The 21,631-nt window shown below is 38.4% G+C and overlaps 1 protein-coding gene across 1 annotated transcript in view; it reads left to right on the plus strand.

Moving 5' to 3' along the window:
• irx2a (iroquois homeobox 2a) overlaps positions 1-19,143 on the plus strand; it is a 38,487-nt gene extending 19,344 nt beyond the window's left edge. The window contains exon 5 of the mRNA XM_072575160.1: positions 19,055-19,143. The gene's annotated coding sequence lies outside the window, so the exon portion shown is untranslated. The remainder of the gene's footprint in view (positions 1-19,054) is intronic.
• Positions 19,144-21,631: the final 2,488 nt, after the last annotated feature.

A 21,631-nucleotide genomic window follows, 5' to 3' on the forward strand; every position in this document is an offset into this window, starting at 1 on the left:
CTTTACACAGAGGGTGGTAGGTGCTTGGAACGTGTTACCAGCAGAGGTAGTAGAGGCAGACACAGTAGATTCATTGAAGGTGCGAATGGACAGATGCATGAGTAGGTGGGGAGCAGAGGGATACAGATTCTTAGGAATTGAACGACAGGTTTAGACAGTGGATTTGGATCGGCTCAAACTTAGAGGGCTGAAGGGCCTGTTCCTGGGCTGTAAACTTTCTTTGTTCTTTGTTCTTTGTAGTGCGGAAGTGCAGGAGATGGGTTGGACCTGGTTGAGAGCCCTGTCGACAGCAGTGCTGGGAAATCCTTGGTTGAGGAAGGAGATGGATGTTTCGGAGGCTCCCTTGTTGAAGCTGGTATCATCAGAACATATGTGATGGAGACAGAGGAACTGGGAGAATGGAATTGAGTCTTGACAGAAAGTAGTTAAAACCACACAATACCAGGCTATAGTCCAACAGATTAATTTGGATGCACTAGCTTTCGAGGCACTGCTTCTTCATCAGGTTACAACCACTTGAAAGCTTGTACTTCCAAATAAACCTGTTGGACTATAACCTGGTGTATTGTGATTGTTAACTTTGTCCACCCCAGTTCAATACCAGCACCTCCAATCCTTGTAGGAAGCAGGGTGCAAGGATATATAATCTAGGTAGCTGCAGGAGTCAATGGGTTTATAGTGGATATCAGTGGTCAGTTTATCCCCAGAAATGGAAACAAGGGAAAGGGGTGGAAATTGGAAGCAAAATCCATGAACTGTTCCAATTCTGAACAAGAGAGGGAAGCAGCACCAATGATATCGTCGATATATATCGGAGAAAGAGTTGTGGATAGGTGCTGGAATAGGACTGGAACAAGGAATTGTTCCATGTAACCTATGCAGTCCCTTTTTATTCTGTGAACCAACACTAAATTTGGTGGGCTCAGGGATACTTAATGTAATTAACTCATTAATGATCTTAATTTATATCTTGGCACAAGCTGCCCAAATGAACCCTTTTCTGCCTTTTACTTAATTGATGTAGTTCATTTTGCCGAAGGGAGACTGCTGAGTGGATCCAGGCACCATATTTCCTGACAAGGAGAGATGTCCAGTGTTACTGCTTTGATTTAATCCAGTTTTTAATCTGGCATTAGTTTTCTGAAATTGGGAAGAATTATGAATTTAAGAACCCTTATGAACCATGAGTAGAAAGATAAAATAAAGCTTTGGTTAAATTGATTTTAAGCTTGAGTGATATTGGCCTAGAAATTAGGCCACAGAATGGCCATTTCAGATACCAGTTTGCCTACTGGGCTTCTAATATCACAGTTAGAAAGTGTGCAGTGATTTTTAGCTGGAAGTGTGCCACCCACATTTTCGAATGAGGTAAACAGGGGTAGCACAGTTGCTCAGTGACTAGAACTGCCACCTCACAGTGCGAGGGACCCAGGTACAATTCCAGCCTTGGTTGGCTGTCTGTGTGGAGTTTGCATATTCTCCCTGTGTCTGCGTGGGTTTCCTCCAGGTGCTCTGGTTTCCTTCCACAGTCCAAAGATGTGCAGATTAGGGTGAGTTGGCCATGTTAAATTGCTCATAGTGTTCAGGGATGTGTAGGTTAGTTGCATTGGTCTGGGGTAAATATGGGGTAGAGGAAATGAGTCTGGGTAGGTTACTTTTTGGATGGTCGCTGTGGACATGTTGGGCAGAAGAGCCTGTTTCCACACTGTAGGGATTCTAGGCTTCAGTCAGACGCACTGGCAGCATGAGCTCAAGCCAACAACATTTAAAGTGCAGAATAATTAATTTAAATTAGGGAACTGTATATCCTGCAGGAACTGCTTTCAATTCTTAAATGACCTTCATTTGCCAAGCCCTGAACTCTCAAAGTATTTATGAGAATGGTGGCATTCATTTTCATGTGTGTGGTTCTTGGGTATGCATCCTAGCTTCACATGTGAATACGATGCTGCTTTGTCACTCATTTTCTTCCCAACCTGATTATCAAAAGCAATTCACTGTGTATTCTGTGCTATTCATGAGTTTGCTAAAAAATAAGGCTTTTGGTTTATTATTGGGACACGATGGATTTCACCACTCAGACATTGGGACACTTAAAATGGTGTATTCTAATGTCTACAACATTAAATCTTAAAGAGTAAAATTTCTTTTGCATGATTTTTAGTATAAAATGTGATGATTGAGGATAAATATTGGTATATGTGTCAGATTCAGAGAGAAACTACTAAGGGCTGAATTGCAAATTTTGGCTCTTTGTAAGCAATTTAGTCTGATTTAACTTTAGGGATATTGAGCCAAAACTGCAATCAAATTCACAAAGATATATTGTTCCAAATATCTGAATCAAAATATAAATGTATTCAAATGAAAATATTATTGCTATCATGGAGAAAGTGAGTTGCATCCTTGAAACAATGCACCACCAACACTGAAAACTGACAGAGGTCAGTATATGTCAAGAAGTGGTGGCAAAATTGAGTTGCACATGGCTATTAAAATGCATTTTCACAATAACTGAGCATCCATGTGAAACATTTTGGCTTTGCAATAATACCCTGAAATTTCAGTAAATGCAATCTGAAGTCAGAGCCCAAACTACTAGTAGAAAGAAATTGAGCGACTGTAAAGAAGGAATCAGATCAGTAATCAGTTTGTTTCTTTAAAATCCTTGGTTTTAATAATGTAGTAATTATTGCCATGTTTGCAACATCTGAGAAAATAATGGGTTAAACCTAGCAAGGATAGAGATGTTCTTTTCCTAAAGTGAACAAATTGAATATTTGAATCAATCCAACAATTTCATCATTGGTACTTTCTTTGACACCAACATTTAATTTATATTTGTTTTAAAACTGAGTTTCAATTCTCAAATTGGCAGGGTGGAACCTAAGATTCCTATTCTTTGGATTAGAAGCCCATAAAGTTGAATCTAATTTTGGCATCAGTGCAAAGCCAAAAGCCCTTTGCACCAACACTTAAGTTTTAGTATGAATACATCTTTAGAAGAACATAGGAGGAAAGGAAGAGTATGAATGTTAAGTGTTAATCAGTTTTATAGGTCATGAGAAAGGAGAAGTTGAAGTAGGATAAATGCGAATAAATCCAGTCAGATTGACTTAACTCAGATCAATTTCAAAATCAAATTACTTCCTCGCTCCTTGCTGCTCTGCATAGCAGTTTATGAATCAGTTTGTATCTTTTTGAAGTGGTCCTGAACATACACATTCAAATCAACAAATGATTCCAGTGAAACTATAATTACATTGATTCTGGAGAGGAATTATTATGGGCTGGTCCCTGTGCTTGTGTGAAAAGGCAGAATTAATTCAGATCAGCATTCAATGATTCTTTGGCAATTTTCCCATTTAGCAGTTTATTTAGAAAGTATTAGTTTGTTATAATTCAGCGTCATTGTGTGACATCTGCACTGTCAAACTGTAAAACAGATGAGACAAGAAACATTATCCTTCACTAATTTCACAGTGCTTGGTGGTTTTGTGATAGAAAGGTAATTTATATTGCAATGTTATAAACTCTAATACTGCAGTACAAAAATTTTGTAAAATATGGCTTTGTACTACACAAATACACTGAATCATAACTTGATTGAATAACACTGACCAAAAAATGATGATGGGTGTCATTCTACTCTTAAAACACAGCATGTTTATCCCACAATCAGAAATATTCAGTATTCATCTGTTTATTGATAACATAAATGCATCTATTTTATAATATTGTACACAAAATGCAGAGTGCTATCAGTAAGTGATCTTTAGTGTTGCAATTGATAGACTTTTTTCAATTGGCAGATTTTCATTTATTTATTTTTTAATTCATATTTTCATTAACCTATCTAGTGTTGCGCTTTTGCAGTGCAGTGCAATGTTGCACAGTGCCTCAGAGTGGTGGGAAACTAATTTAATCTCCCAACCTGCAGTGTAATTGCACTATTACAGTAAATGAAAGTTGAACACCCACCAGGCATCTCTAAGCAACAGGTTGAAGATGGGCATGAACACTTAGACCCCCTTTAGTTTTAGCGCAATGAGAAAATAAAATTATAAATGTAGATGCCAAATACATAAAATGGCAAACTGAATCTTACAGCTGCCACATTAACAGTTTGAGGATGTATTCTCACTCCATAAGTTCAACATGAGAAGAGCATTTACATTTATTTTCTCATTAAGCAAATAAATATCCCGGGGTCATTTTGTTGGTCACCCAATGTAATCAATGGATAGCCTTTCCAGCACCACTCTAATCTAAAGAAGGCAAAACATGGTTTGAAAATATAGATGATCATTTTCTGTCATCATATCTAATAGTAAAAATGAGAATCATATTTACATAGTTTACCAACTGCTGATTTTATACCTTAAATTTTTTTCTTATTTTCGAGAAAAAGTTCCGTAAGTGTACAGTGTAATCCAAGAGTATGCAGCTGAGAGTCAGTTATTTATTAGCAAACGTAAAATCCTGAAGCTAAGCAATAGCCTCCTCATTTGCTGATCTTAAGGTGATTAGTTCAGCACTTAAGCTGCAAAGGAGACACTCCTTAGTAATATGTAGCATTGCACATGTCTCTGCATAAATGCACAATGGGTTTGTGCTAAGGCCTTAGTGATGGATGTTGACTATGCAGAGATCCTAGTCTTTCCTGAAGCTGTTTAGCAAGAACCACTATCACCATGGTAATTCAAAGCCATTTGACAGATGAGGCTTGTCGCAAGAAATTTGTTAGTGACTTCTTATGTTTTCCATTCCTTAATCCAAAGGATTTCCACTGGCAAATCGTGCTCAGGGTACTTGCACTGTATGATGTGCTGAGATGGATGGTGGACACTAGGTGGATTGAACATGTTATTACAGAGCGGGAAGTGAGGTACAACATAAATGGTTTCAGCCACTTGTGATTTTTTTCCAGTCAGCTGATGTGTGGGGATGTGAGGTTTGTGAGGATAAAGAGTAAGGCAATGGATCTTGAGCAGAAGGTTCCAGTAATGAGGTGCATCAACAAGATGGGTGAGATATGGCTTTGCCAGACAGGAGCACAATACTCTGCTGTAGACACGTATGCTGAAACCTGGAGTGCTGTAGCAGTAACATCCCACATGGGTCCAGCAATTTTGGTTTGTAGATTGTTTGTGGCTTTTGATTTTTCTTGCTGTTTGCTTCAATGTTCCCAGAAGGACAAAGTCCTACCAAAATTCATTCCCAAGTATCTTAGACTCAGATCATACTTTAGAGTCTGACTATCAATGCAATTCTTTATTGTCACTGTTAGAAATTTGTTAGTGACTTCTTATGTTTTCCATTCCTTAATCCAAAGGATTTCCACTGGCAAATCGTGCTCAGGGTACTTGCACTGTATGATGTGCTGAGATGGATGGTGGACACTAGGTGGATTGAACATGTTATTACAGAGCGGGAAGTGAGGTACAACATAAATGGCCACTGGAGGTGGAATACACAGGATGTGGTTTTAGAGAAATTCACCATGAGATAGCATGTGCTTCAGTCGTCTGTCTACTTTATAACATCTTTGTTAAGGGTTTCATCCAGAGTGCAGAAGGTTGGAACTTGATTGAGCAACAGCTGTCATCAGCATCATTGAATTTGTAAAACGTGCTTACTGTAGTTCATTTTTGTAAATGCTGCACAGGGTTAGGGCTAGCACTGAGTCCTATGGCTGTCCATTGGTCAGCATTCACCATGTATTTCTCTCGTGAGGAAGGCAGGCTCTAAATCATCAGTTATTGTAAAAGTATTTTGATAATTGCCCTGATACAGTTTGGGTGGATTTTGGACCCCTTTAGGAACAAGTCAGTCAAATGTTAAGAGGTTGCTTGGGCACCAGAAACTAGAGATTGATTACTGAACCTGTTTATACTCGATTAGATTCCTATTGTATGGAAACAGGCCATTTGGCCCAAGAAGTCTACACCGACCCTCTGAAGAGTAACCTACCCAGACATATTCCCCTACATTAAACCCTGATAAATGCACCTAACACTATGGACAATTTAGCGTGGCGAATTCCTCCAACCTGCACATCTTTGGATTGTGGGAGGAAACCCACACAGACACAGAGAATGTGCAAACTCCACATAGACAGTCACCAGAGGCGGGAATTGAACCCAGGTTCCTGGCGCTGTGAGGCAGCAGCGCTAACCACTGAGCCACCGTGCCACCTTTGAAATCTGCACAATAGTGCTTATGAATTATGAACAAGTGCTCAGAAGTGGAAACTGACGGAAATTTCTCTTTTCTAACTCAGGCGTGTGAAGACTCACTCCAATGCTCCAGAGTTGTCCTGCATGATATCATGTAGCTCAGCAGTGTTATCATTTTCAAAACCATTTTAAATCTTTCTTATTCTTAACAGTGTAGAGGTGATGATATGGGGTGTAAGTAATGAAACGGAAAAACTTATGTTTTTGAAAGGAGCTAAATAAATGTAATGCTTTCTAAAACACTTCACAATCAATTAAGTTCTTGTTGGATGCATAGCCACTGTAATAATGAATGATACAGTTTTTCACATTTTTGCTTTTAGTGTCATCATAAAAATTCCAAAAAGGATGGGATGGGAACATATGAGTTAAATGCACAGTAACACATCTGTATATTTTTTAATATGCGTATCAGGGAAGGCCAAATGGTGCCACAACAATTAATTTAACTTTCTATTGGTGATAAGTAGAATGAGCTGTGCCAAATATACCAAGAATTATAAACCTGTTCAAAGCAGTAGAATAGAACTGGTACTGGCTTCATGTTTTTGATTCTAGAATGAACTTACAGACAAAATACAGACAAAAGGGAAAGCCCTATATGAACAGCAGCATGTGACTCAAATTATCAACTCACCACCCAGTTTTCCCTTTGACATGACAAATTGACTAATGGCAGAGATAAGATCAACTGGAGTTTGCAATGATCCCTTCCAAAGCTACTTTATTTTTAGCTCCTGGATTCTGTGGAAAAAGGGAAGTATTGCATTTATACTGATCATTACCAGTCACTTAACTATGCTGAAATGAATACAGTGTTCAGTTGGGTGTCAATGAAGTTGAGAGAAAAAAAATAGAAAAGTAGTTAGCTACTGTACTCCATTGAAAATAGTCCAAAATGGAAAAATGTATAAATTATACTGAACATTTATTTGCATAGTTAACGCTAATGGTTAGTATGAGAATATGAAAATGAAATAAGTTTCAGAGCAGTTTCTTCCATAGAATGATCAAATGGAAAATCTCACTCAGGTATTGTAATCTCTATATCAAAATAATCCTTGGCTTCACGTGAACATTTTATTTTATTTCTAGGTCAGGAATCTTTAAACTGTATAACTGTAAGTTCAATATTTCAGTTTGAACTATTTCTGTCATGGTGTCACTCACAAATGATCTGATTGGCTTTGTATTGAGTCCTAATCTGGAACCTCAAAATAGCAAATTTCCACAGAAGAGGAGAAAAAGATTCCTAAAATTTTAATTTAAGAACATCTTCCGTTTGTTAGGAGTTTTAAAAAACATATTTCTTAATGGGTTGCTTCATGTTATGTTCTTCCTACAATGAAGTTTCCTTTGGGATTTTAAATATTGATTTATAAGCAAATGTTTGATGTTGGTTGGAGACTGGTCAAACTCATCTTACTTAACATCAGCTAACAATGCAAAGTAAATGCCTGTGTTAAAACAATAGACAAAGAAACTTGATGCAACATTACATTTTATTGCAGCAATCATAATTTAAAAAGAACCTAATGATTGTACATAAATACATGCTCTATTATATCAAATGGTAATGAGTTCAGCACTAATTTTACAAAATGTTAACTATACTATTTACCTCAGTCCTTTTAAATGAACAAAAGGCTGAAATGTTCACACCAATATCTAAATGTGCATATAAGCTTAAACACACAAAAACCGAGCCCTTTGAGAAACAATAAAAATTATATCAGTAAGTCAAGACTCTCACAAATTTCAGTATGAATACAAGATCTCTTTAAGAGTCTAAAATGATTATGAAAGCTTGCAGAAATGTGAAGCAGAGTCTCTCAGGAGAACAAACTCATCCTCTATTTTATGTGATATGATTAGATGTAAATTAAATCTTTATTCACTGTCACTTTAAATTTATACTATCTATTTAAAAAGGGTCTTTGTCTCTTCATGGCAGAGTTAAAATTCTGTCTGTTGACTACAGCACTTGGTGGTGAAGCTAAGCTTGTGTACAGATGCCATTTATTATAGTGATTGATTATCATTTGCATGTTGTTTCATTTGGCTGAGAGTGATGCTCTTGGAGTTTCACCAGCATTTCACCACTTAGTAAGAGAGTGCTATTTTATCAGGAATATACAATGGCATATTTTGTTTTACGTATAGATTGTGTTTCTAAATAGAGTAGATTCACTGCAGCATTGGATTTAAAGACAAAGTAACAAAAAATGTATTTTGTTTGGATTCACTAATGATATGGACATTGCATCAAATATACATTTCAATCAGAGTCTACATTTCAAAACAGTATAGCAAGTGTCTATTTCATTTATTTTTGACATAGATAGAAGGAAATGCACACAAACCAAACCATGATCTGTGATAATCCATTCTTACAGTATCTATTTTCTGCCTCTTACTTCCAGGTGCCCCTCTTCTTTGTGTATATAGGAACTTTATACTTGTTCACTTTTTCTCTTTTCCCAGCCTTTCTTTTGCTTTTGTTATAAGTTAATCCTCCATGTCTTTATTTATTGCAATACATATTGTTTCTACCTATCTTTCATTGTACTTTATTCCATCTTTTGTTCATTTTTTAATTTTCCTATCACTCCTTCTGTGTGTTTACTGAATTGCTTCCCCCTTCTCTTGATCCTTCCAAATGTTTTATATTTTTAAAGAAACACACAAAAAGTTAACATTTCCTGGGCAAAAATGACAAGTACAAATGGACAATAATATGTTGTTCACTTCTGCATCAGATAAAAATTGCATCACAGTTTTAATCTTAATTTATTTCACACGTTGACATGCTTCAAAGCAGAAAAGTACAATGTGTAGATAGATCAGTCATAATCCAAACAATCTATGCTCAATTAACACAAAATGAATATTTACTGAACACCGATAAATGTGAAGTATATATTGATAAACTCAAAAAACGCAGTATAATTTGATTTTGAGTTGACAATCCAGGAACCTTTTGAATCTTGGTAAGCAGCATGAGGCCACCTTCAGAAAGCCACATCCTCTGCAGTAAAATCCCATATTCTCTACAATTTGAATGTTAGCAAGCACTCAAAAGGTAGAGTTGCCTTTTCATTGTCTGCAATATATTTACCATTGTCCTGAGTATATGAAGGCATGTTGAAGCACAATGCAGAGATTTACTTTTCCAAAACAGTAACCAGTCTTAAACTGTAGCCAGAGGGAGATGCCGAGTAGAGATCAGATATCTCCTGAGTGGTTGCCTTAACAACAGCCTGGGCAAAGGCCCAGTATAGGCTTGCCTTCTTGCTGATTCAGCTGCAGAACAAAATAGGAAGAAAACCAAAAATCTATATGGAAAAACTGAGATAGTTAAAATAAGCAAAAACATTTGTATTTTTGATTCATCTACTCTAAATGTGAAATGTGACCCCATATTTGATGTTAATCCAATTATAATGAGCAACATCAACATAAATTCAATTTAGGTTATAACTGAATTAAATAGCTCTAAACAAATCAATATTCATGGCAGAAGAGTATTAGACCTGGGTCTTATAGTTTATATTGAACAACATGCTTGAATATGCTGGGAAACAACTCTTGGGATTGGTGAGACGTTTACCAGATCTTCTGGCTCAGAAATAGGGACACTATCAATGTGCCACCAGACTCCTTTAAGAATCAGACTCCTAAGCCAATGAGTCCACCACTCATGGACATTATAAAGTATGTTTATTCAGCTGGTTATGATACACCTCCAGTGCAAATAAGACTTGAAGCTGAACCTCCTACCCACAAGATAGAAACAATGTCACTGTGTCACACGAGCCCTTGTGGCAATATAGACTGTCTTAATGGAGTACTGATGCAGTACTCTAGAGGTTGTAAGCAGGCTAATTGATTTCAATTCTTAAAATGTGCAGCAGAACGAAACAGACAGCTGAAAACTCACCATTCTTAAAACAACAGCAAGTGAAATAATGGGGATGATTATCAGGTGTAAATTTGAGATTTGACTGTTTGATAATAATCGATTAGATAGGTCAACAATGATTCAGACAGAGATGATCCTACCTCACCTGCCAGTTTGATTGTTTTGAGATACGGACATGCTGTAGGAACTGTGTAAATTCCTGTGTAAATTAAAAAGAAACTTTTCACAAAGTTCGATGTATTATATTGTTACTTAAATCATGGGGATCCAAGAAAAAAATTGGGATTGGATCTGAAATTGGCTGAACGAAATAAGCAGTGAATATTGTTTTAGAGCAGTTAGCTTAGGGCAGGGAAAGTTGGAGGTGTGCCTGAAGAATCCATGTTGGAATCTCTATATTTCTAACATTGCTGTATAAGCTTCAGAAATGCAATACAAACTGCAATATTCCTTGAATTAACATCTGTGCAAAAACCTGACTGATATGATGTTCAAATCCTAGAAAATATATGTTAGGAAACACCATTTTAAATAAAGGATGTCAGAAGGGTAAGAGAATCTGGGATGAAATCAATGAAAGTCAAGTTATCAGGAAATTCTTTGTCATAAAAATAGATCTCTACATAGTGCACAATAATAGCTTGAGAAAAGAAATTCACGTATTATTTAAGAAACAGGTTGAATCTGTGTCAGCTTTCTCACAGTTACTGTTTTGCAGGGTCAAGTGTAAACTTAGCATGGAAATGCAATTCGATATTTTTCTGAGAGTTTGTTTATTACAGAAGTACTTGCGTTAACCTTTTAAATTCTCATGATTCCACATTACAATTCTCAAACTGACAGTGTATGTCCCTGTGTTACTGATCGTGAAACCATCGCTGTAAACCAACAGTTACTGTTTCAGTAATGATACAGCTCTGAGTTTTAAAAAGCTGAATTAAGAGCTTTTAAGTCCCCATAATAGATCTTCTCACATGTTACAATCAAATAAACTAACAGTGACTGTTTTATTTGCAACTCCACAAACAAGCTACTACATGTTAAAATATGTCAGAATCAAAGTGTACAGATATTAAACTTAGGTCAAATAATATCAAAAATAAGTTTTGCATAACCAGTCATGGATATTTCTAAAATTATTGTTTATAATTAATACAGCTTTATTTGAAAATGTCATTAATATTTAGGTTTTAAACATTACAGCAGCTCAAATGGTGACTGGGCAGAAGATTGATGTTGCAAAATCAAGTTCCAATTCACCAAATCTGCACTGAGTTAGTTGACTTAATTGGTAATTCAATTGACAACAGGGTCCCTGGGCAAAGGGGAGGAAAAAACCTGCGAGGTTTCTGCTCCAGCTTTGTGATTTGCACTGTCAAGTGCACGTGTATGGATTTGAGCTGTTCACACTGTTGTTACTTTCTAATCAATCTGTTTGGAAATGTTATTACACACCTCTGGAGCAGGTGGGACTTGCACCCAGATCTTCTGGCTCAAAGCTTAGCTGTGATTAGTTGGCCAGAAGAATTAGTTGTATACTAACATTTATAATTTGGAGTCATATACCGAAAAGTTGCCGTTTGGTTGTGGTCCTGAGCTACTGTCACCTCATATTAAACCATATGTTATTAAGCTTCAATTCCTTAAGGAAAAGAGAAGTGATTGGAGGTTTGGTGGTGCAATGGAGTGGAAACATAATAGCCATAAAAAAATTCTTTCAATTGGCAATATTCAGCAACAATTGTGTACATCTTAACCTGTGTTTAAGCTCTAATGTATACCTAAACCTTTATGTTGCATACTTTCTGATGTCCATAATATTACATGGGCATAGTGCAAAAGTCAAGTAGAAAATAACACTGAGGTATTGCTGATGTATTTTTGGTTTTAATTGTGCATACTTGTATCAGTGACTTGAGGTACAGTCAAGCTTCATTATTATAAAATCTTATAGATTGGCAAAGGAATTATTCTTGTCAGGATCTGAAGTACTCCATTGATTGTAATATTGAAGTTTCAATGCAATCTAGGTTTGCCACTGCTAAGGAGTTTATGTATGATAGTTCATAAAACTGTCTCTACTGAAGTTCAAGTTGTTCAATGATTGATCTGATCAAGGTCAAGCACTCGGGTTGTTTCAAATAGAGAAATAATCCACAATCTATAGAGTGGTACGGAGGCTCAGTGGTTAGCACTGTTACTTAACAGCACCAGGGATCTAGGTTCAATTCCTGCCTTGGGTGACTGTCTGTGTGGAGGTTGCACATTCTCCCCTTGTCTGCTCTGGGGTTTCCTCCAGGTGCTTCAGTTTTCTCCCACAATCCAAAGATGTGCAGGTCAGGTGAACTGGCAAAGCTAAGTTGCCCATAGTGTTAGGTGCATCAGTCAGGGTTAAATATAGGGAATGGGTCTGGGTGGGTTGCTCTTTGGAGGGTCGGTGTGGACTTGTTGGGCCAAAGGGCCTGTTTCAACACAGTAGGGAATCTAATGTAAAACTAAGATAATTTGATCAAATTAAATGTTGATTTTCACTAGCTTGAAGAAGATCAGATTCTTTTAAATGATGGGTGGGATAACAATCTGTATTTGTGGAGATGTGACTTGATAGCTCACTAGCACTTATTGTGAAAAATTGACAAACATGCCAGAATGTACTTCAGCATATTATTCTAACACCTGGGCTGTGACATTAGCAGTTTGAAGTGAAATGCCTTCGAGGACGTTCTGTGCAGTTTCTTTAGTTCTTAAAAAAAGTCTTTCATCTTGCAACTAGTCACTTCAAAAAATTATAAAGTTATATTCCTGATGAATTGCTATTGGGATATGAAAACTGTTCATTGTGTCTTACAACTATTCCAGTCCCATTGTCTACCTGTGTCAAGTGTCAGAGGATCCTTATTGATGAGTTCATTTCAATTAATAACTTTTCTGTCTGTGCGAATACATACATGTACATTAAAATAAAATGCAAAATTTTGGCTACAAACTTATTGTGAAGTGATTTTCATGTTGGTGTCCTGGTTCCTTTGCTACATTCAGTAAATTGTTGCTCTGGATACCTGCTTATGTTCTGATCTCACCCTGATCACCGCTGAAACCCACATCCAAGACATCATCATCTCAAAATCAGGTTTTCTTGAATCATAAAAGCTAAGCACAGTTATAGCATACATTCAGTTCATTATGCCTTTCTAGCTCTTAGAAACAGCACCTCAACTAATCCCACTGCCTTGCCCATCCCTCATAGTTCTATAAATATTTACTCTCTTGGGGCATTTAGAAAGTTTCCTTTGAAATGAATGATTGAATCTGCCTCCAACATAATTATATTCTACCTAAAGTGTGGTGCCCAGTATTAGACACAGTACCCCAGTTGAGGCCAAGCAGTGTTTAATAATGGTTAATCAAAATCTTTTTTGCTATTGTTTTTGTTCTCTACTCCTGTATTTATGAAATTCAGGATTCAGTATGCCTTCATAACTGCTTTCTCAACCTGGCCTTTCATCTAAATGATTTGAGTATATAAGTCTTCAGATCTGGCAATAAACAGGTCCCAATGGGTTGTAGAGCAGATCATTGGCCTCAACTGTCTGCTCACCTTTGTGGTAAAAACAATGACTGCAGATGCTGGAAACCAGATTCTGGATTAGTGGTGCTGGAAGAGCACAGCAGTTCAGGCAGCATCCAAGGAGCTTCGAAATTGATGTTTTGGACCTTTGTGGTTCTGTCCTTGTCTGGTTGTTCATGGAGAGGGAGCATATGAAGTCACAGAGTCATAGAGATATACAGTATGGAAACAGACCCTTCGGTCCAACTCATCCATGCCAACCAGATATCCCAACCCAATCTTGTCCCAATTGCCAGCACCCGGCCCATATCCCTCCAAACCCTTCCTAATCACATAACCATGCAGATGCCTTTTAAATGTTGCAATTGTACCAGCCTCCACCACTTCCTCTGGCAGTTCATTCCATACACTTACCACCCTCTGAGTGAAAAAGTTGTCCCTTAGGTCTGTTTTGTATCTTTCCCCTTTCACCCTAAATCCTGTAGTCCTGGACTCCCCGACCCCAGGAAAAAGACTTTGTCTATTTATCCTATCCATGCCCTCATAATTTTGTAAACCTCTATAAGGTCACCCCTCAGCCTCCGACGCTCCAGAGAAAACAGTCCTAGCCTATTCAACCTCTCCCTATAGCTCAAATCTTCCAACCCTGGCAACATGCTTGTAAATCTTTTCTGAACCCTTTCAAGTTTAACGACATCTTTCTGATAGGAAGGAGACCAGAATTGCATGCAATATTTCAAAAGTGGCCTATGTCCTGTACAGCTGCACTATGACCTCCCAACTCCTGTACTCAATGCTCTGACCAATAAAGGAAAACATACCAAACGCCTTCTTCACTATCCTATCTACCAGTCATTTGTACATTTAAAGCTTCTGCAATCAATGCGAACTGCAGGGGCTGGCATGTATTATCTCACTCATGACATTTTGATTTTAATTTTACTTTTAACATTTCATTTGGTTTAATTTGACATAATTAGTAAATTTAGTTTAATTGGTTATTTTAGAAATATTCTACCCATAAGCCAGTCTGCTCCTGCAACCCCTTTAGAATTGTACTCTTTACTTTTTCAGTTTCTACTCATTCTTTTTATCAAAATGTATTACTTCACATTTTTCTGTAATATACTTCAAATGCCTCATATCTGTCCATCTCACCACCATGTCTATTGAATTTCCACTTTCTCAGCATCCTCAGATGTATCCTAACTCGTCCTGAAGATTTATCATGTTTAAATAATATCAGCCTTTCTATTACATCTACTTGATCTATCTTCTGCCTTGACTGCATCCTCTTTTACATTGACTTCAGTAGTATCTTCTTCCTTGGTCAAGAAAGAGAAAACATATGTTTAGTCCCTCAATCATATCCATTGCTTACATGCATATGTTCCATTTTTAGTCCCTTATCAGTCCAGGCCCTCTTCTTACTACCCTGTTTGTATCAATAAACTGATGGAAGACTTTTCAATTCCCCTTCATGCTAGCTGTCAGCCTCTGCTTTTCACCTTTTTGCATCATTTTGATTTTTACTTCTCCTTTGAACTTGCTACATTCAGTCTGGTTCCTATTTTTGTTACCAACTTGGCATCCATTTAAAACTCCCTTTCACTGTTTCACCTATTTGTTTCATCATCCAAAATGTTACTCCTTAGTTATTCCCTTTTCCCCTCATTGGATGGATCGCAACTGTACCTCAACCATCTCCTCTTTAAAAATCAACAGTTGCTCATTTCCAGTTTTGCCTGCTAGTGTTCAATTCCAACTTACCTTGGATAAGATCATTGCTGCTCAATTCTCTTTCCAATAAAGTAATTTTACTCTGGATTGCTTCTCGTGCATTTCCATAGCTCATCCAAACCTTATGGTACTGTGGCACCTAATGCATTTGATCCACCTCATTCCACAGACCAGAATGAACAACTCATTCTTCCCACTGGACCAGAAAATACTGATCAAGAAAATTCTCCTCAGTATATGCTGGAACTTCTTTTCCCTCTCTGTCTTTTAAACCATCTATGTTAGGATAATTAAACTCTCCTATTGTCACTGTTCTATAGTTATTGCACCTCAGTATAATTGTTATCCATATCTTTCCCACAATTGGGTAGTTTGTTGAATAGACCCAGTGGTATATTTGTTTCTTAACTCTATTGTTAAACCCTATTGAAACCCACTATTGTTTCTTAACTCTAACAAAATAGATAGTGTCCTTGACCACTTCAGGATATCCTCCCCTCCAGCTTTGCAATATCCTCCTTCAATAATACAACCACCCCTCCTCATTTTCCTCCATTCCAATGGAAACTTTTACAAACATCCAGAGCCCAGACATGTCCTTTTCAAGCCAGGTCTCTGTTCTTACCACAACAGCATAATCCATCTGTTGCATTTCTGACTGCGCAACTCACCAAATACAGTTGTACATTTACATGCGTGTTGTAAACCTAAACAGACATTTCACTTTCTTGTGCTGTGCGTGCTCAAAGTCCAAAGTGATGATATCAGGTCACAAATCCGACATCAACCCGCTAGATTGCTATACTTTGGTAGCTGGCAGGTACTGAAATCAGTGGCCTTCCCACCATTTTTCAAAAATAAAAGCAATTAATAAGTTCCAACATCCTCAGGAGCAGTTCCAGCATTTCAGGAATGTAAAGCCATTGCACGAATCCATCATTCACACATTCATCTGTTCTCTCCTTTTATTTCTAAATTTACTAAAGTGAGATGCGTGTGGCCTGACAATAATTAGGAGATTACTCCCTTTGTATTCTCCCTATTTTCATAAGGTTTGCCTGTAGGACTTTATTACTGTTTTTACTTCTTGTAATTCTACAGCTACTCAGTGATATCCTCCATCCTGACACCAGGAAGGCAACACATTACCCTGGATTCTTGACCATCATTGGAGAAATGCCTGACTATGTCCCTTCTGAGTCCCTAACACTGTTCCTTTTCAAGTCTTTGTTCTGCCTCCCACTGTGCCTGTACAGCCGAGCCAACTGTGGTGTTATTCACTAGTACCTTTCAGAGAAGGAAATCTGTCATCCTCACTTAGGCTGACTTATATGTGAGTCCAGAGCCATATCTATGTGGTTGACTCTCAAGAGCACTCTGAAATGGCCTAGCAAGCCATTCACTTGTATCAATCATTACGAAGTCTAAAAGCAATGAAACTAGATGGAGCACCTGTTATCTCCCAAGATACTGGAAATGACAAAGAAAAACAGCCCTGTCAACCCTCCAAAGTCTTCCTTGTTAACAGCTGAGTGCCAAAATTAGGAAATCTGTCTCAGACCAGTCAAGCAACAGCCTGACAGTCATATTCATGGAATCATACTTTACAGACAATGCCCAGATACTACCACCATCATCACTGGATATGTCCTAGCCCACTGGCAGGCAGAGATGGCAACACAGTGGTATACAGTTGGGAAGAAATTGTTTTGGGAATCCCTAACATTGACTGTGAAGCCCATGAAGTATCATGGCATCAGATGAAACCTGGGCAAAGAAACCATTTGCTTATTACCATGAATTGGTAATCCTCCATTTTGAATAACACTTGGAGGAAGCACTGACAATGGCATGATATCAAAATATACTCGGGTTGGGGAATTCAGTGACCACCACCAAGAGTGGCTTGGTAGCAGCGATCTTGATCAAGCTAGGTGGGTCCTAAAAGGCACAATTGTGAGACTGGGTCTGTAGCAGGTAATGAGTGAATCAACAAGAGAAAGAAAAACATACTTGACCTCATTCTCACCAATCTGCTGGCTGCAGATACATCTGTCCATGACAGTATCAGCAAGAGTGACCACTGCATAGTCCTTGTGGAGACAAAGTCCCGCCTTTGCATTAAGAATACCCTCTATTGTGTATTGTGGCACCATCACAGTGCTAAATGGGTCAGTCTTTGGACAGATCTAGCAATTCCTGAAGAAGGCCTTTTGCCCGAAACATCAATTCTCCTCAGAGGCTGCCTGGCCTACTGCGTTTTTCCAGCACCACATTTTTCAACTCTGGTACTCCAGCATCTGCAGTCCTCACTTTCTCCTAGACAGATCTAGCAACTCAAGACTGGGCATCCATAATGCACTGTGGGTCATCAACAGCAGAATTGTACCTCAGCACAGGCCACAGTTTCATAGCCCAGCATATCTCCCACTCAATCATTACCATCAAGCTTGGGAATCAACCATGGTTCAATGGAGAGTGCAGGTGGGCATGCCAGAATCAGCACAAAGCACACCTAAAAATGTGGCATCATCCTGGTGAAGCTACCACACAGGAGTACTTGTGTGCCAAATAGCAGAAGCAGAAAGTGATAGATAGAGCCAAGTGATTCCACAACCAACAGATCAGATTTAAACTCTGCAGTCCTGCCATGTCCAATCATGAATAACTGGAAGACGGAGTTTCACAAACATCTCTATCCTCAAAAACAGAATAGCCCAGTAGGGTTAGTGACGATTCGCCACGGCAGATCGCTGCCGATGATTAGCCACTGCCGGTTCTCCACCAGTGTTTTTCCACTGGGGTCGTTTGACCTCTGGAGACTATTCACCACCAGAAATATATATATATGTACTGATTGTTTTCCCTCCCGCCTGTTCTTTCAAACTTCTCAGTCCCCTTTATTTATACAACGACATACTACATATTGATAAAAAAAAGAGGTTAAATAAATATCATATTATTGGTTCATATATAAAAATGAGTTCCAAACTTTAACCAGATAAAGGAAATATATGTTAAAAATCTTTATAATGGCAGTAAAATCTTGCATTAATATTAAGAAATGAAATTTTAGTTTATTTGATAGTTACGCGCTATTTGTTTATAAAGATAAAAGCCAAAGCAATTATCATTTTTGCTTTTAAAGCATAATCAGGATCGGTGTTGTATTGACGAGTTGTTCTAACTGCAGCAATATGTCTATGCATACTTTGTGCCAAATGAAATAAACAGCCCCTAATTCTAACTTCAGGAAAACATTCTCTCATAGCACTGATAGCTGCCTGCTCAAAGTCACAATGGATATCCTGTGGTCTGGGATTAGGTACAAAGGACTTCACCATTTCAAACATGCATACGTACATTGAACGCTGCTTATTTGGTAGAAGTATAGACTGGGTGGTCAAGGAAGTAATTGTATAATCATATTTGGTAGGGAATCTTGGATACATCATTTAGCAGATTCGACGTGGTTTGTGGATGGTACGTTCAACGTAGCCCCTATTTTATTCTCTCAGGTATATTGTATTTTAGTGAAAAGACTTGATGGGGTTCATCCAATATTGCATATACTTCTATTTGCAGTGGCGAATCGTCTTCAGTGGCCAATGGCTGGTGGCTAAGCGTCCGCGGTGGTCAAAGGGCAGTGGCTAATCGGCGGCGGCGAATCTGCTGTGGCGAATGGTCCCTTCCCGAGCCCAGCAGGTTAGTGCAAAAAATAAAATTGAAACATTTGCAACAAACTTCAGCCAGAAACACTGCATGTTTCCTCCTCCAGTCATCCCCAGCATCATAGATGCAAAGTCTAAACAGCCCACATGACATCAAGAAATAGTTGGAGGCACTGAAAAGTACAAAAGCTATGGGCCCTGATAAAATTCTGGCAACAGCATTGAAAATTTGTGCTCCAGAAATGGATGCACCCCTGGCCAAGGGGGTTCCAGTACACTGGTATCCAAGTGATGTACAATCTAATTTGGTCAATTACTTCCCCATTAATCTCCTCTCAATCATCAGGAGAGTGATAAAAGGTTCCATTAAAGGTGCTATTAAACAGCACCTGCTAAGCAATCATCTACTCATTCATGTCCAGTTTGGGTTCCACCAAGCCCATTCAGCTCCTGACTTCATAACAATCTTGGGTCAAACATAGACAAAGAGCTGAATTCCAGAGGTGAGATGAGAGTGATAGCCTTTGACAGCAAGACTGCATTTGACTGAGTGTGGAATTGAGGACCCGTAGCAAAACTGGAATCAATGGGAATCGGAGAGTAAATGTTCTGCTGGTAGTGCCATACCTGCCATGTAGGAAGATGGTTGTGGTTGTTGGTCAGTCATTTCAGCTCCAGGCCATCTCTGCAGGAGTTCCTCAGGCTAGTGTCCTCGGCCCAACTATCTTCAGCTGCTTCATCAATGACCTTCCCTGTATCATAATGTCAGAAGTGGGGATGTTCCCCGATGATTGCGCAATATTCAACAATGTTCTTGACTCTTCAGATACTGAAGCAGTCCATGCTCAAATGCGATAGGATTTCAACAATTTCCAGGCTTGGGATGACAAATTCTAACTGATATTCACACCATACAAATATCAGGCAATGCCCATCACCAATAAGAGACAACTCAAACACTATCTTTTGACATTCAACTGTGCTATCATTGAAGCACCGCTCTTAACATCCTGTGGGTTGCCATTGACCAGAAACTCAACTGGACTCAATTCAGAGGGTAGGAATACTGCAGTGAGCAACTCACCTCCTGACTCTCCAAAGCCTGTTCACTGTCTACAAGGTACAATTTAGGAGTGTGATGGAATACAAACCCACTTGCCTGGATGAATGCAACTCCAATAACATTCAAGAAGTGACACTATCCAGGACAACTGTGATTGGCACCACTTTTACGAGCATCCATTCTCTTCACTGTTAACACTCAATGTGCTATCTACAAGATGCACTGCAGAAATGCACCAAAGAACCTTATACAGCACTTTCTAAATCCATATTACTTTAATTTAGAAGGACAAGGGCAGCAGATATACAGGAACACCACCACTCATATTTTCCTCTCCAAGTCCCTGACCATCTTGGAAATTTATTGCCATTCCTTCACTGGTGCTGAGTCAAAATCCTAGAACTTCCTTTCTAATGGCATTGTGGGTCAACCCAGAGCAGGTGACTACAATGGATTGTGGGTCAACCCAGAGCAGGTGACTAGAGCAGTTCTCAATGGTAACTAGGAACAGGCAATAAATGCTGGCTAGCCAGAGACATCCATATCCCAGGAGGGAATAAAAAATAGTGGAGCACCTGGAGGTGATCAATGGTTGAAGTGTGAGATGCACTCCAGGCACTCCCTAATATACGATGGCTCTACTGGATTATTTTTTTCAGCTTCTGAATCCCTTTCTAAGTGCTCTGCTATAACTCCTTTAACTATATCTTTTCATCATTTTCACTCAAAACAGAGTAAATTGCCTCTTGCTCCCCTCCATTTTGAATAAATATTTGCTATCTTCTAATCTAATGGATCCTTCTCCAAATCAAGAGTGCTTTTGAAATTGAAAACCAATGCATCTTATCTCATTAAGTCACTTCTTCTAAGAGCTGAGGATATAGTCCATTCAGACCTGAGCACCTGTTAGCTCTTGCCAGGTTTAGTTTCATTGCTTTTTTAAAAATATATTCTGTCTAATCTCATGACCTGTTATTTATCTTTGTATATTGATGTATTTTACTTTAAGTTTGATGCTGTCTGTAACCTTCCTAGTTAACCATGATTGGTGAGTATTCCTCTTGGAAATTTTCTTACTCTTCGGATTATATCTATTTTGTGCAATCTGAAATAACCCTTTAAATATTTGCATCTCTATTGAACAATCCTCTTACACAATTTGCCAATTCACTTCAGCTAGCTCTGCTTTCATGCCCTCGTAATTGCTAATGGCTGACACTGATTTGAAAATGACATAACAAGAGAGAGAATGAGAATCAAAGTTTTTCCAAGATAGGACTGGAAGCTTTGCTCAAGGATGTGGAAAGTATGGCAGATGTGATATATCCACTGTGGCCCAGGAGGCCCTCTGGACAATTTCTAAGAGTAGGTGAAGCTAGATTTCATGGAGCAGAGAGGCTCATTACTAGTATCCCCTGTGAGAGTCAG

Source organism: Chiloscyllium punctatum, chromosome 8 (assembly GCF_047496795.1).
Source record: "Chiloscyllium punctatum isolate Juve2018m chromosome 8, sChiPun1.3, whole genome shotgun sequence".
Lineage (NCBI taxonomy): Eukaryota > Metazoa > Chordata > Chondrichthyes > Orectolobiformes > Hemiscylliidae > Chiloscyllium > Chiloscyllium punctatum.